Source organism: Passer domesticus, chromosome 16 (genome assembly GCF_036417665.1).
Source record: "Passer domesticus isolate bPasDom1 chromosome 16, bPasDom1.hap1, whole genome shotgun sequence".
NCBI classification, from domain to species: Eukaryota; Metazoa; Chordata; class Aves; order Passeriformes; family Passeridae; genus Passer; species Passer domesticus.
The window spans coordinates 12,029,547-12,041,726 of NC_087489.1; the positions used below are offsets into that span (position 1 = coordinate 12,029,547).

The 12,180-nt window shown below is 42.5% G+C and overlaps 1 protein-coding gene across 1 annotated transcript in view; it reads right to left on the reverse strand.

The window, feature by feature from the left end:
• Positions 1 to 12,180, reverse strand: part of GNAS (GNAS complex locus) — a 128,280-nt gene that overhangs the window by 83,040 nt on the left and 33,060 nt on the right. The gene's annotated exons all lie outside the window — the stretch shown is intronic.

A 12,180-nucleotide genomic window follows, 5' to 3' on the forward strand; every position in this document is an offset into this window, starting at 1 on the left:
CGGCGCCCTCTTCGAACCGGCCCCGGAGCCTCCGGGCGCCCCGGGCCCGGGCACCGCCCGCCCCCCGCCCCGAGCTGGGCTGGCAGCTCGCGGGAGTCCGAATAGATCCTAAGGGAGTCGTGCCCCGCGACTCCCTGTGTCACGCTTGGCAGTGATGGGTGTGGGAGTTGTGGTGGTGAATGGTTTGTGTCTGGTTTTTTTTTGGGTGGGTGGTCGCTCGCACCCCGCGATTCGCCCGGGTCCATCCCTTCCCTGTCTATGTCCATCCCAGCCAGGACTGCGGGGTCAAGGTACCAGGGGATGCTCTCTGGACCAGCTTGCTTCTACCCTGTCTAGCTCCATTTTCTTCTCTAAAATATGTTTTGAAAACCTCCTTGCAAAAATTGCACAACTTATCAGTAACGCCTGGAAAACAAAGGTTGGTGCTTTGCTCTTTGTACAACCCCGATCCCTGAAATATACAAGTAGTTTTTCTCTATGCACGCACCCCCACACATGAGTTAGTGAAATGTCCTTTACTGTACAAATATTATTTACCCTCATTTGCAAAATTCGATTATCTACCACATTGTTCCCACGAACACACCTTCTTACATCATGCAGTTACTATATTTAGAAACACCCACAGTAAAATAATTATGTGAATAGAGCAAACAAGTAGGAGGTCACAGCTAATGTCATCAAATACATCTGTTGAGCTGCCCTTGCTGAAAGAGGGGGGGACCTCAGGAGAAACAGGGAACACCACAGTCCTATTTTTAAATGCACAGGAGAGACTCTTACTGGGCTCTCTACATGTCCTTTTAGGCTGAGAGCAGTTTTAAAAGGTCTTAGAGAAACTTGGCTCAGCAATGCCCAGACTGATCTGAAGCAAATACGGTAAAAATTCCTCGTATCTTTGATAGGTTATTTATTTGTGTATTTTTCATGTACAATATTAAAATATATTTTAACTGTGGAGTTTACAAGGCATAAAAGACTGAGCAAAGCAGAATTTGGACTGGAAATTAGCGAACCTCATACTTTTTTTATGGTTTCGGGTATGAATAGACTGCAGAAGTGCCAGCACCTGGCACCTCACAGGGAGGAAAATCTGCCCCAGCCTCCAGGCTTTGCTTCCCTCTGGGTCCCAGCTGGGGAAAGGGAGCCCCAAATATCTCAAGCTCCAAGCTACCTGCTGTAGGTGCCTTGTGCCTCTGTCTTTGGGCTGAGCAGAGCGTGGGGCAGCTGAAAAAGAAAAACACACTCGGCTAATTCACAAAGCTCCCAGTTACTTACAACAGAATTAAGAATTAGCTCCTTGTATTACAAGTGTTGCTAAAGTGTGAAAGTGTCAAAAGCTACATGAAACAAAAAGAAAACTCCCACATTGTGTAACCTATGAGCAATTACAGATTGTTTTTGTTTTCCTGAAATCTGACAGGACTCAGGACATCGGGCACCAGCCGCACTTTACAAACCCAGGGAACTGCCAGGAGTTTTTTCAGAGCTGTCCTGATTAGGAGCCCATGGTTTGAAGAGTGAGCATACCAACACATTAGCTGTTCTCACTCTTTTTTATTTGTTTAAATAACATAAGGCTGCTAATGTGTCTTTAGAACAAATTGTGTTTCTTATTGGAACTAGTTCCATTAGCTTCCATCTTGTAAAAGTCCATGAAGTTGAGTTTCACGAGACTCCTGCCATCAGAAGGGTAAGTGCAGGCACAATCTGACCCCTGACGTGCCATAAAATTAAATCTCACTTCTGAAGAACCTGCAGCCTTAGGAACAAATAATGCAAAGATAAAATAACTATATGTATGGGCAGAGTGCCTCTGTGATAAAAGTCTATTTGAAGCTTGAACATAGGGTGCTAAAGGACATTGCTGCATGTTAAATGAAAATGTTTTCCAAAAAGGTAAGGCAACAAGAACATGGGAATGGCTGTGAAAGGACATCAGAAGATTTATGGCTATTGACTCAATCCTGCACTATTTAAATTAATGGGAAATACAAGGTTACACACAGAAGATTGTGAGCATTGCACACTTACAGATTAAATTCAGATTCACTGACATTCCTTCTGTGCTTGAATATAACACTTTGAGTAGAACAGAGGCTGCTGGTTTTTATTTTTCAGTCGAAAGTAAATGCAAAGATTCTGACACACCAGCACACATATAAGGGCAAGGATTTCACAAAAAGAACAGGGAGTTTAACAGTGTAAAACAATATTCTAATGCTTTCACTTCTCAAACCAGAAAAGATCTCACAAGGAGAGAGAGATAGCAGGAAAATTAAAAGTAATAATATTTCAGTGGAATATTTGGGAGAAAAGGAGGGTGTATAAAAGTTCCTTATATCTATAATCCATTTCAGTCCATTTGATTGCTTTAGTTAACGGATTTTTAGTCTTATTGACCCAATTTCTATTACATCCTAATGAAAATCATCAGGTCTCTTAATTTTGTTAATTTCTTTTTTGAAAGAGGAATTTCATTGCAATTATTTTCTCCACTTTCCCTTCACAGCTTTTGCCCCAAAATCTACTCTCTGGTGCCTAAAAGTAAAGAAGGATTTGTAACAATATCCTAATCCTGTAAATAAACCTGAACTTTACTCAGTTGAGCAGTCCTATTGAAGTGCATTAGTTATACAGACTTTATTCTTCCCAGATAGAACAACTGTATTAGCTTGATTTAAAAATGGATAAAAAGATTTCGATATAAAGTAGAAGCACACTATCAGTAGTAGTAGGAGAGAGAACTTGTTGAAAAGTTCAAATCATGCTTCCCCCATCCTGTACACATGAACTTCTGTCCTTTTGAGATTTACATGTAATACTTTCTGATTTAATCGCTCAAGAGGACCTCAAGGAAAATACTTTTTCCTATTTTAATATATTTATTTTATATCTGACAGACTGTTACATGTATTTCAATGCATTTTCCTTGTGGTAGTCTCCCTTCTAGTGCATGAGTATATTCACAATTGTACAAGTAAAAGACAAATAAATACTGCTGAAAAAATTCACAAACATGAGCTGGAAATGTAGATGCAAGACTTGGTTTTGAAGAAATTATTGCCTTAAGAGTAGATGCTGAGCCTGTTGATAAAAGGCTTTTCAGACATGTATTTCATGTTGTTCTGTTCTTTTATCTTTTTAACTAAATGGATAAAATGTTCTGCTTAAAGTTCTGATGTTGCATCAGTTTTATTCGAAATTAACCAGAGTCAGGTTCTGAATTCATTCGAGTTACTCTTTGTATTTAGAGCTGATTATGAGACCCAGATCAGATGCCCATCTTACCCTACAGCTTCCTCCCGAACCCTCCAGGTGACAAACACCCTTATTTCCTACTGCAAATAATTCACATTTCTTAGTGAGCTGAAGGCACTGAGCACTTGGGTGCCTCCAGCAAAGAAGAAATGGTTAACTGATTTGCAGACGGGGCAGTTGTGCAGTTCCTTGTGGGCTCTCACTGTCCACAGTGAATGTGACCTGTCAACTTTTGGCTGTGAACGGTGGGCGTGGAGCTGTGACCAAGCCAATGTGCTCCTTTGGAAGAGGAGACACAGAGGACATCTGGCTGCAGCATCCCTTAGCAAGTGGGCTGAGATGGCCCTGCAGCCTCCGAGGGGGCTGCCAGCCCCCCTGGCCCTGGAACAGCCTCCACCCCAGCTCCTAGCAGGGCTCGGGACACACAGCACTGGGACAAGGTGTGGAGCTCAACAAGGGAAAGCGACAGCGCTGATCTCATTGTACAATCTCCTTTGTTTCTGTTTGTGGGAAATAGCATGTTTGCAGCAAGTCTTTTCCTTTTTTTCACGTGTCCCCCAGCTCAATTAACCTGGGGGACACATGAAACAAATGGTTCTTACAGCAACACCTGGATTTTTGCTAAGGAGCCCACGTTAACCCATGCTTCATTTTGCTGTCCTACAAATCCACAGTGCTGAGCTGTTGGAACTGACCTTCCTCTTTTAAAAACAGGGATTAACTCTGGAACAGATTGACTCTTTCAGTTAAAGGACATTTTTTAATAGCACACACTGTATATTTTTGTGTATGGGTACCTCTCTGACTTGAAGTTAGTTAAATTTAGGGTCTCCATCCTGGGCTGGTAGTTGAGTATCAAACCCATCAACCTCAATGTATTTAAACCCAAATAAACTTAATCTTTAAGTTACAGATAAGGATTAACTAAGGTTCTGATTTAGACTTAGATCAGTGAGGTTTTTTCATTTAAGAAAAACTGCCATGGCTTCTTGCAGTGAGTCAGGTCTGCTGCTCATGTTTTCCTTAGATGGAGCCATCCTCCACGAGCTATCGAGCTATCGTCCTGAAAATCCTTTGGACTCTGGGAAGAACGAAACGTGGTGATAAAAGAGGGAGACGGTTTCAAAGTCTCCAAATTACCCTTTGACCTGCTGAACAAGGAACCCTTGAGTAATCTCAAGCCCGTTTAAAGGAGAAACAAACAAATTAAAGCCAAACAATAATCTAAAAAGGAAAACCAAAGCAAACAGATTGGAAGTGGAGCAAGAATTCAGTGTGGGTTTTTTGGTTTTTTTTTTTCATCTGTTTCCTTTGTGGGGGCCAGAACAAAAATCACATTAAAAAGTATTCAGAGGTAAACAAGGTAGGAAATTACCAATCAAACCCTGGGAGGGCAAAGCAGGATCATCATGTGAAGGGACAAGTTTGTCTGTCAGATGGGAAGGAGTGAAATGAGCATTGTCAGGGAGGAATTAATGCACCACTAATGTATTCAATAAAGAACAAATACAAAACACTTAACTACAGATACTCCAAAACAAACAGAATGAAAAGGAGATACTTCCCTCTCTGGCAAAGAAGAAGAATTTTTCCATACAGAAATTCTAAACTTGAGAGGGATTTTTGTTTTGTTTTTCAATAAAAACAAGCCCAAAGTCTACTAATAGAATTAACCAAGATCTTCCTTTAAAGCAAAGAAAAAAAAAACCCTTGCCTCCCTCCTTTCACTTCGAGGCTTTCCCTCAGAAACATTAAAAAGAGACTTTAAGGAACTCGTGGAATTATGGAAATAATACACTGAGTAAGAGCTTTTCACTTAGTAGCTTTTCTTATTTTCATGTAGTTCTTTTTCTTGATATTCCTTCTCACTTCTCATGCATTCTGCACTGCACTTTATTAAAAAAGAAAAAAACCCTCTTATGCAACAAAAGTAGCAGCACATCCTAGCTCTCCACATAACACATATGGAATGCCGATTAAAAAAAAAATTGGAACAAGTCTTTTCTCATATTTAGTTTCAGTATTTGTCAACATTCACTGCAGACCTACCCCTGACGGCAAACTTTTTTTTTTCTATAAAGAAATACTCTGCTTTAATCCTCGTTACGTTTGGGTCTCAAAGCCCAGGGAGGCAGTTGTGGCAGAGGCTGTTTTCTAAACACTGGTTGGAGTTAATTCCTGCAAAGAAGCCCGAAACTCCCAAGCTTTTCTCCTGCCCGGGGGTCAGCCGAGGAGAGGAGGCTCTGCCTTCACCTCCCCAGCCCCAGCTCCCACTGGAGCAGGGTGGCAGAGCTGACCCAGCCTGCCAATATTATTTATTACTGACACTGCATTCTCATTTTATGGTGCATAACAGGAAAGGGAATAAGAGGATTGTTAAAATAGTTCTTGCTAAGTTGTCACACAGGTTTTAATGTGCTGTAAACATTCCTCTCCTGCTTTAAGGTTTTTTAAAATAGGATGACGTCCAGGCTTTCATGCTCAAAATAACTTTACATTTCAGTGCTAGCAAACCACAATACTCTCAATACCAGGAGCTATTAGAGACGATCTGTAAGGAAAACAGGGCTGTGATTTTGCTACTCTGTCTCTGCATTGCTAAAGGCCTAAAAGTATTCCCTTTGAAAAAGGGTATTTTCTCCCATCTTTTTCTTTAGATGAAAAAACGTTAAGTCTAGGTCCTAAGATTACATAGTGACACAGTTATAGAATAGGGGTCTTTTGTACCCTGTTTTTCCTGGAAGAATCTGTCTGTCTGGCAAACTAACAGCACCATTACGTCTTAAGTGCCTTGATGTTCAATTAGAGTGCCCCACACGCCCTAGGGCAGTTGCAGAATTTAGACTCTTTTTGCAGTGAAAAAGTCTTTTTGGTGGTTTGGGGTTTTTTTATGTCTGTTAGAGTTTAGAAATGTATATGAACCAACTGATTGTCTCCAAGGCTTTAGGTGCACAATGAAAGGTTTCCCTTGTTGCTCTATCTCAGGCAAAGCCAGGAAAGACATCCATGGCCAGGGCTGTGGGAAGCAGGCAGGAGCTGGGTCAGAACCTCTGGTCCAACACTGGATTTTGCCTCTGCCGCGTTAAAACCAGCAGAGGTGAAGGATTATCCCCTCCTGTGGGCGCAGCTGGGGATGATCAGACCTGTCTGAACACTCACAAGCTGTGAGAGGAGACGAGATGGGCGCGGGGATCGCACAGGGGAGCAGGACCCAGGAGACCTGATCCACTGCAGATGGTTCAGCCCAGCACAGCCACCGATCCTGGGTGACCTTGGACGAGCCACTTCCCTCTTTTGTGCCTCTTTGTCCAGCTATCTTTTATCTGCCTCTCTCTTACAGGTTGTGAGCTGTTTGCTTCCGACATGTCTGCACAGCACTGAGCACCAAGGGGCCCTGGTCTCACTGGTGACCTTTAAGCCCTTCTGCTACACGTTTCGTCATAAAATAATTATTCAAAAAGGAAGCAAGGGTTTTTTTTTTAATAGTCTGTCTTCCTTTTCTTAACACCTCTTTAAACTCAGACATTTTCAGCAGCATTTCATGAAAAAAAAGAGATAGGTTCTATTCAAAATCTTAATGCTGTTTTTCTTAAATGAAAATGGTGAGAAAGCTGCTAGTACTCTGTCAAGTCCTTCTCCTACAGGCCCTCCAGCAAAACCAGGGAAAGCTAGAACCAGCATGCTTGCTACATTCAAAGTACCAGACAAAGATACTTTTTATTTTGAAAACAAGGAGAGAAAAAAAAAAGCCTGCACACTTCTCAGTCTTTCTTTGCCCACCATGAAGCACCCACCAGGACAGAAACCCGGTGCCGTGCTCTTCCCCAGGTCACTCCCAGTTTGCTTTATGCTCTCTGGTGTTACAATAACGAATTTGTTTTTCCACTGCTCCCTTGTCTAACTGTGACCTATTCCCTTCTGAAGCAATCGGCTTTTACAGCTCCATCTCTGCTGTGCAAACAGAGAACGAGCAGGGCTGAGCCCCCGGAGCTCTGGGCCAGCAGCTCCCTCCAGCCCCAGCCTGCTTCCTAAGTGTCACCCCCAGAGAACAAACCCCCCAAAATCTCCCACTGCCCATGGGGAGCCCCCTCCCCTCTGCTCACTGGGGTCACAGCCACGTTTGGTGGAAAGCCCTTGGAGCATCCAGGGAGCCAAGGATGCTGCAAGGGGTGGGGGATTTGATGGCTTTGAGCTGCAGCCCCCAAAACCCAAGGGTGGCTGGTAACCCGCCCTGGCCTCAGCCCCAGCCCTGGGGTGACAGCCAGGCACTCCTGTCACTCCTGCCCTGTGCCACGGGGCACCTGGAAGATGCTGGATCCCCCCAGCCCTGGCTGTCCCTGAAGGCAGGGCCGTCCTGTGGGGCTGCACTTCACACCCTATATATAAAATACACAGCTGTGCAGGGAGCCTGGAACATCCTTTCTATGAACTGGAGTTACTGGAGGATATATACACTAACTGCACGCATGTGAGAGTTAAGGAAGATTTGCCCAAGGAAATACTTCCAGAGGAAGTGCTGGGCAGCCACATTATTTGTTTTATTTAAAATGATTTCAGGCTCGATAATGTCTCTTTATCAAAACTACACATGTGCTGAGCATGCACAGTGCTGTGCGTTGTGAGCCATACAGGAAGGGGTGGATTTAATTTATTTCTTTATTATGAATATTGTGGTGCTGTAAGGAGAATCCTGGCCGACAGTGTGAAATAAAGCAAAACTTTCAGAGGTTATTTTGGGAGCTGAAGTTCCTGTGCTGCCTTTTCATATTTAGTATTAAATTCTGTATTCCTAATCCTCTGTTCTGTCTGGACCATCTCATAAATGGACATGTATATTATTACAGAGCAGAGCAAGTACCTCCTAACATTTGCCATGAATATTCATTTGAAAGAAAAATGGAGTTTCAGTTTCCTGGTTTTCCTTCCCTCCAGTGAGGTAGTTTATAAATTCACAGTTCTGGCAGGCAAAAGGGACCAAGGCAAAAATAGCTCTCCATCAAAATGATATCAAAATGATAGCCACATTTTATTTTGCCAACATAATTTTGGTTTGTTTACATTTATTTGGTATCATACCCTCCGTGGTGGATCAAAGTACTCTGCACCCAGCTGAACGACAATGGCCCGAAGCAGCAAGAACCACCACGACCAGCACAGACCATCTTTCAGCACAGAAATAAAAAGAATTAATTCTTCTCCACCCTAAAAGCTGGTTTGGAGGGAAGAAAGTGGGCTAGAAAGAATTGATTGCTGACTCTCTATGGGTCAGTGTGGGCTGCACTGGAGGGAAGGCAGGAAGAGCTGCTGGGTGTAGGGAGAGTGACCCAAGCCAAGACACACCAGCCACGAGATCAGACTGTGCAGCAGCAACTTGCAAGAATGCTCTTTTTCAGTGATGTGCATGTGCTTACAACTGCTCAAGAGTAAAGTTAAAAACGCTAAGAAATTCCTTGCCCAAGGATGAATGAAAGATTTCCTGTTACCAGAGAGTTGGAACTGAGATTAACTATATCATGGAATTAAGAATGTGAAGTGCTGAAGCGCTTCCACCAGCTAAAAAATGGACTGTAGGATGTCACTGCCCCAAAGAGTGCCCTCAAGCAGGTCTCTTTATTTATCAATTTATCTCTTCATTTATCAGTATGAAGTCTGCAAAGACCAGGTAAGAGGTGGCAAACACCCCAAACTGATCTGCATAAAGAAAAGGTGGGACAAGACACGACAGAAATAACCTACCATGGCCTGAGACCTCCTGCCTAACAACAATTATGTAATTGTTACAGTCTCTTAATACCCAAGTAAGAAACTTTTTTATTGCATCAAGTTCTCATGTCTAGACAGATACACATCACAGAATGAATCACTGCCTTTGAAGACCCGAGCTGAAGAGCACTCCATGATGGAAAGCCACTATCTGGGCACATCAACACTTGGGGAACAATTTTCTGGAGACAGGTTTTGCAGTACGTGTCAGTAAGGTTTACTATCTGTGAGAAACTCTGCTTTTCCAACAGTGTCCTTAAAGGGCTGATAAGAAAGCAGTATAGGCTTAGTAAAGGAGCCTCTTAAACACAGAGTCCAAGGTCTTCAAAAATACCCCAACTTTGCCCCCCCAAAACAATTAAAAAGCTAAGAAAAATGCATAAGCCAGGCAAAAAATACATGGAAAAAAAATCAAACAGGCTCAAATTCACCTTTTAGCCTGATTATGCCTTTCTTAGCAACAATGGTTCTGCCTCCTCCCTGTCTAGAAAGTTTTACTTCTTTGTGACACAGCACCTATTGCCTAAATAATTGGAAAATAATTGGAACCCCTCTTCTGCCTTTTTGCTTTGGCATCCAAGGTTCTTTTTTTTTTTTTCCTCCTATCCAGAATTGCCAATCAGCTTCTCTTCAAAATGGTCACATCTTACAGAATTCTTTTCCTCAGTTGCTCTGGATGGTTCCTAGCTTTCTCATTTGTCCTCTTGGAGGTGCTCCTCTCCCTGGCAAGGACACAGGGCATCTCCAACATTAAACCTGTATTTTAATTCAGCACAGATGTTGCAGTACAAGGCAAAGGATCCGGTGAAGGTGTTCTCAAAAATTGTGTTCTCAAAACCACAGTTTGACTCACATATGCCCCCAAACAATCATACATTAGCAATTATAATGATCTTTAATTAAAAAAAGAAATATGCTGCTGCTCTCACAGATAAGGATCTATAGAAATACTTGTATAGGTGCCATGAAAGTCTATTTTTCAAACTACATTTCAGTGAGGGAATTTTTAACTACCTTACCTGCATTACTCAAATTCTACTCTAAAACAAACTTCTTTGAAGTTTTCTTATTAAAAAAAGCTTTAAAAATAAGCAGCTTGAATTATTTTTCAATGAACTACTGAATCTTCTTAAGTAGTAAAAAGTTAACTTCAGCTCAAGTAATTCCACTTGGAAAAAAGCAACGAAAAAATAGTAGAATCACCCATCTCATCCTACATTTTCTCCGAATTTCATCTAACCTCTGATTGCTATAATTTTTCATGGTAAAGCCTTCTGAGTGTTTTTAGCCAGTAGACTTTGGCTTTTATACTGGAAAATCTGTAACATAAATGTCACTTTCATTTATATCTTCAGATATAACAAAGTCATTAATGCAGTTGATTCCCAAGAAAACTTGTATTTTAGAAACTTCTTCTAGCTGTGCTACTGCATAAACATGTCTAATGCAGAGCATGAGAAAATGATACCTCGGAGATGCTACACATTTTAAATCAGGAGTAGAAGCTAAATTCTCACTCTTCTTGATAAGAATATAAGTTGTAAATGATACATTTTGTTCCCAGAGAGCCGCGATCTCCTAACCTCATTTTGTAGCTGCACTCACATTATTCTATAGAGAGCTGTGGCTTGGATTCTAAGGTCTCACAAGATGAGAATCTGGGTTGGATGCCACAGCACTAACATTGCTCTTCAGGAGATTCCATCGCTGTCAAAACCAGAACCCAAAAAACCCTCCCCTCCTGGTTTTTAATCCTGCTCAACGCCAAATATTGGAAGCAGGTTAAGATCTACAGGCTAACAGATTTGGCCTCTTGCCACATGCCATATTAAGATGCCATATTTAGCTCCTCATTCCCTAATAATCAGACATTTACCCTGTTCCCTCCAGCCCTTTCATCTACTTCCAGTATGCTGCTAACCAAGATGTCTTTCACCCTTGTCTGTCTTTCTTCCATTTCTCCTTGCTGTTTTACACACGATTAGCGCTGCTGTCCCATGGCACTGGAAAAGGGACTGTTGTGCTCCCTCTGCTGCCTGCTGGGCTCTGCAGCAACACGGCAAGAGGTGGTGAGGAATCAAGAGTTCTCCTCGGCAGAAGGAGTCCCTATAATGTGAAAACTCACGTTGTTCCATGTGTGAAACCCAAGATTGCCAAGCAGGGAAAGCTCTTTCCTCTCTTCTCCATGGACCTCTTGCGCGGCTTGCAAGGAGCTAAGAGCCTCCTGCCCGAGCCCCCAGGAGAGCAGGGAACACCAAGAGCAGGGAGTAAAGCACACAAATGGATGGGATAATAACCCTGCCTAGCTTTGGTTTCTGGGCATTCCTCGCGGGAAGAGGCCCAGGCAGTCTCTCAAGGCTGGCTGCAGTGTCCGCGTCCCGCGGTCCCTGACACCGCTACCGGCGCTGCCAGGAGCTCCTGGAGCAAGGCTGGCCCCAGCTGATCACGGCCATGTGAGCACAAACTCCTCTCCATTCCCTTGAGGAGGCTGCTGTCGGAGCATGGAGAAGGACTGTGGACAGCCAGTTATCTAAAGAATTCTCCTGAAACCTTAACAACACGGAGCACTCTGTGCCGCTGCTCCAGCGCCCGCAGCCCGGGCGCTGGGTCTGTCCTTCCCACGGGTGATTCAGCAGCAAAGAATATTTACTGGTATTCAACAATGCAGTGGTCTACAGACATAACTTATGACTCAACAGAAAACACACTGGGCGCAGACCTTCTAAAGAAACGATCAACAGATTGTGTCTTGGGTTTAAAAAGAAAAAAAGGAAATATTTTATGTGTTTGAGGATCATACGAGAATGAAATGGATGGAGTGGAAGATACCTTCATGCTGTTTTTAGAAATTACAGTGTTGGTTGAGTATTTTTAGAAATAATTAATATTTAGGGTACTATGAATTAAGTGAAAGGTTCACTGGATTCTGTCTGAAACTTCTAAAAAATAAGCCTTCAAGTCTTGTTTATGTTGGCAAGTAACCTGGCTGGGTATAAAAGCCAAAGGTATGATTGACTACCTCACATATTTTACAACTGTTACACTAAATAGGTATTTCAGAATCAGAAGGATCCTTAAATAGACTTTCTTACAGCACTTAAAACAAATATACATTAGAATATACTTCCTGTTTCATTACAGTATTTAATATACTTT